We start from the raw sequence: 5,382 nt of genomic DNA on the forward strand, positions 1-5,382 counted from the left end.
TCACTGGTGATCCAGGGTTTGTTATTGGGAAAGCACCTCACTGTTCTTTTTGGAACGATGCTGTCCACACAGAAGTTTATATAATCTGTCACACACTCAGTCATGGTGTTGATGTTGTCTCCATGAGGTTCACAGAGGACATTCCAGTCTGTGGCCTCAAAGCACCCTCTCAGAGCATCTTCAGTTTCGGTAGACCAGGTTTTAATAGTCCTCCTAATGACTGGCTGCTACTTAACGATGGGCTTGTAGGTAGAGGTGAGAAGAACCAGATTATGATCTGATCTTCCTAAAGGAGGCAGGGCAGAGGAGCTGTATGCATTCTGAATATTTGCATAAAATAAGTCCAACGTCTTATTTTCTCTGGTGGTGCAGCTGACAAACTGCTGGAAAGTTGGTAACGTAGCAGAGAGGGAGACGTTGTTGAAGTCTCCAGAGATCGAGATGAATGAGTTTGGATGCTGTGTTTGTAGTTTAGCCACGACGGAGCTGATGACATCACAGGGTGTCTCTGGTGCGGTACCTGGTATTATATAAACCACTACCAGAATAACACAGGCAAACTGTCTGGGTAAATAATATGGATGGAAACTCACAGCTAACAGTTCGATGTCTCTTGTGCAGATCTTCTCCTTGACAGTGACGTGTCCAGGATGGCACCAACGCTGATTAACCAGTACTGCAATACCACGTCCCTTCAGCTTCCCGCTGAGCTGTTTATTTCGGTCTGCACGGACCGTCTTGAAGCCGGGTACAGACGCATTACAGTCCGGGATGTGTTCATGCAGCCATGTCTCAGTGAAGCACATAATACTGCACTCTCTGTGCTCTTTTTGAGACCTTGTTAGCATTTCAGGCTCTTCCATCTTGCGGTTGTAGACAATTTTTCCGTTGCCATGGATACACATCATAACAACTTGTGAAAAAAGCAAAATATATGTAGAAATATCTCTTGAGTTGCAGAGATTTCAACTCAGCATAAAAAATCATCCAAGAAAAACCTAGTCTGACAGGTAATGTCAATAAAAAGAGAACAATATATCCAAAAAACACTCAAAAGCAAAGAGAGCTACTACAAATTGCTGCCATCTAGCAGCACATTCCAGAATAGAATAGATGGAAGGAAAATGGAGGTCAGACGGGCATGAGGTTGCAATACAGAGCGAGGACCGACCAATGCTGCTTGCAGCTTTAATTATTATTTGCCTAGCAAACGTGAAAACCTTAATTAGGCCCCAAAACATGCTCAAAAACTGGTCATGTGGCTCACTGACAGTCTGGGGCAGGTCACCGAAGAAATTAAAGCAGTAAAAAAGAGAAAAAAAATCAAACCTTCAACTTAAAGCAGGTTTAACTTGAAGCATGAAAAAAGTTAACCCTTGACATTCCAAAATATGCTCTCTAGCGCCCTATAGGTACAAAAAACACTAGAACGACTCTAGCGCCCAGTAGGACTGTTGGAGAGAGATCAAACCAACACCAAAACGTTTGTCTCAATTAGACCCACAAATCAAGCACAGACACCCCAAATAATATCTCGAACAGGAAGTCCACAATTGGCTTTTCAAAATAAAAAAGGACAAAAACATTCTATGAACTTAAAGCTACATATCTCTAAAATGGTAGCAGATAGCAACACTATGAAAATTACCTATTAGCAGGTCAAAGTCTAGTGAAGGGGAATAAATTGTCAAAATGGAGGTCAAATGGGCATGAGGTTGCAATACAGAGTGAGGACCCGACCAATGCTGCTTGCAGCTTTAATTATTTTTGCTACACCAGAAAGAAGGCGTAAAACTCATGTTTGCCACATAAATATGCTAAAATCATATTTTAAGTGTGAACCAAACCCCACTGTTGCTCCACTGGCAGTTCCTCGAAAGCCCGATGCTGCCGCTGTCAACGCCTTGATAGTTACTGAGCCCTCTGTTTGTATCACCGATGAGGATGATTTAAAGATGTGTCCCTCATCTCAAACAGCTCATCTATCAAACTCCCTGATGCTCAAAGCGCTGCCGTCACAGTTAAGCCACTTAACCTGCATGCAACAAAGTGACATAGCTGAGTTAATTGGTCGTTTTGTGTGTTTTCAATGACGTTCCAACTTGCACCAATGTGTTGCAGCAGGATAACGATGTCAAAGGAGCAAAGCCCATCTGACAGCATCCATATCGAGTTAATCCAGTGAAGCGTGAGTTAATGAAGAAGGAAACAGATTACTTATTGGCAAATGGTCTAACTGTACCAAGTTCCAGGTCTTGGAGTTCTCTCTGTCTGCTAGAACCTAGATTAGACGGTTCTCCTCGTTTCATCGCAGATTTTCATAAAGTTAATTCAGTAACTATTAAAGACTCACATCCTCTTCCTAGAATGGAAGATTGTGTTGATACTCTTGACTCCACGAAGTATGTCAGCAAACTAGATTTGCTAAAAGGGTACTGGCACGTCCCGCTAACCGAGTGCGCATCTGAAATCTCAGCCTTTGTGACTTCTGACTGTTTTTCAAAGTACACAGTTATGGCTTTCGGTATGTGTAACGCCCCTGCTACTTTCCAGCGGCTGCTTAACACAGTTCTGTCTGGGCTGCCAGACTGTAACGCATATCTGGATGATTTAATCGTGTACTCCATGACGTGGGAGGAGCATCTTCTTATCCTCGGACAGGTGTTTACTCATCTCGCGTGCACCTCTCGAACATTAAATCTTGCCAAATGTGACTTTGGCAAAGCCACTGTCACCTATCTGGGGAGACAGGTGGGCCAAGGCCAAGTCAGACCCCTCGCTGCTAAGGTGTCCGCCATAGCCGACTTCCCAGTCCCGAGCTTGCGTTAAGCTCTTTTTAGGCTTTTTAGGTATGGCAGGATATTACCGCAGTTTCTGTTGTAACTTCTCCTCAGTAGTTCAGCCACTGACTTCGCTGATGAGTCCCAAAGTTGACTTTGTGTGGTCCCCTACCTTTCAGCATGCCTTTGACAGCGCTAAAACCCTCCTTAGCCACGCCCCCGTCCTCGCAGCTCCAGATTTCTCCCAACCATTCAAACTAGAGGTGGATGCCTCTGCTGTGGGAGCCGGGGCTGTCCTGTTACAGGAGGATGGTGATGGAGTCGATCATCCCCTGTGTTATTTCTCATGAAAATTTAACAAACACCAGGTAAAGTATTCAACCATAGAGAAAGAGACACTTGCTTTGTTATGGTCACTCCAACATTTTGAAGGGTACGTGGGTTCGAGTCGTCTGCCGGTGATAGTCTTCACTGATCACAACCCACTAGTGTTTTTAAATCGCATGTATAACCACAACCAGAGACTCATGCGGTGGACACTGATCATGCAGGATTACCACCAAGAGATACTACATAAAAAGGGGTTCGAAAATGTTGTTGCTGATGCGCTGTCCAGATCGTTATGTTGACATTGTGATTTCTGTTCTGGTACTAAACCTAACTCTGTAGGTTTGTATCTTACGGGGAGGAGTGTTGCGGCCGCCACTGTATTTTGAGGAACTCCATCTCTCTCTCCTGTATAGTTATGAGTGTGTGTTGTCTCTCTCTCTCTCTCTCTCTCTCTCTCTCTCTCTGCATCTCTGCACTCAGCCCTCAGGTTACTCTGCAGCAGGAACTGATTGAGCTGATCTGATTCCATCCACCTGCGCTGGAGAAGGCTCATCTACCAATCAGAAGCCATCAGGAGGATACATAACGCCAGCAGACCAGCATTCCACAGTGAGCTGTTGCCAGCCCTGCTCATGTGCCTCTTTGTGTTTGATGATTGTTGCAGTGGTGGGCCGTCAGGGCCAGCAAAGCCTTCTCTGCTGGACTACACTCTATCAGAACCACTGAGTTATGTTGTGATATCTTCCCATTAATCTTTTTACATTATTCCCAATAGTCTGTTCTCTTCATTTAATAGCGTGTCTCTGGGCTGTGGTGCTTCCAGCAGTGTATGTTTATATTAGAGCTTCTTTTTTTAAAAATCCAATCATATTTCCGCCATCATGTGTTGCCAGGGTCACAGAAATCTGCCCTGAGGCCTTCAGAATCAAAAGTGCAGGCACAGGTAGCTTAAAATGCATTGCAATGAAACTGTGGCTTCAACCAATCAGATTTAGAGTTGGGATCCCAGGGCCAGCTAGCTGGCCTACAAAGACGTCATCACTTTCACATCCTCTGATTGGATGGTCAGAGAGCCTAGCCAAAGCTAGCGACTGGTATCTGTAGCGAATTGCACAAGCTAAAACTTTATTGTGAAAGTATTGTGTTTTTTTTTTTGGTTTGTTTTTCTTTTAAGTTAAGCAAGCGGACATTGTCAGCCTTAAAGCGAATTAAAACTTATGCCAGAAACACGACTGGACAGACCTGACTTTCAGCATTAGCCTCCATGGCGATAAAACAGGAAGTCTGGAAGTGAAACACACGGATTACACACGGATTACCTGCTCAACAGAGTGATTGAACTGTTTATGATGAAAGAAAGGAGGATGGAGTTTGTGTTCAAATAATCACAAGTTATGGCAAGTAAAATATATATTTTTGTCATTTTATTGGGCTGATATGTTAGATGTGATGTATGTGGTGCAGCTGTGGCTGCAGCGAAAGGAGACTTGTTGAATTGTTTTAACTGGGTTTCTTGCTTTAGTAATGGCATTCATTCTTGCTACATGAGATACCTGTCTGCGCTGCAACGTCCTGTTGTACTGCCTGTACTGCTGCCACTGACGGCCGAGGAGTAAAATGCACTGGATTGTTGGACCTTTAGTAAACATGTTGAGGCACTGGATTTGGTTTGAGTGCTGTTCTGACTGTTTTTATTGTTATTAGATTGGGTTAGTTGGATTGTTTTTATTTTTCTGTATAATAGTATCTCTAGCTTAGAAGCTCCTTTTGTTCTCGTTTTCACAGCACTCATTTAGTCTTTATTTGCCTCACTTTTGTGTTTTTTGTTAAATCTTAACCTTTTGATAATAAATAACTTTCAAACACCTCACAACATCAGGGTTTTATGTTACTTCCCTTTTCCCTAGAGAGCTGGTCATAACAATGTATGACTAACTAGGTTTGATGACTTAAATAAAATTAAAAAAAAGAATATTACTCGACATCTTGATGTATAACTAAGTAGGTTTTGATGACTTAGATAAAAACAAAGAAAGAAAGAATATTACTAGACATCTTGACATATAACTAGGTAGATTTGATGACTTAAACAAAAAAATGGAAAAAAAAGAATATTACTAGACATCTTGGTGTATAACTAAGTAGGTATGATGACTTAAAAAAAAAAGAAAAAAGACAAAAAGGAATATTACCAGACATCTTGACGTATCACCAAGTAATTCAGTTCAATTCAATTCAGTTTTATTTGTATAGCACATATTTACAACAACAA

This window comes from Stegastes partitus, unplaced genomic scaffold (assembly GCF_000690725.1).
Source record: "Stegastes partitus isolate 25-593 unplaced genomic scaffold, Stegastes_partitus-1.0.2 Scaffold112, whole genome shotgun sequence".
NCBI classification, from domain to species: domain Eukaryota; kingdom Metazoa; phylum Chordata; class Actinopteri; family Pomacentridae; genus Stegastes; species Stegastes partitus.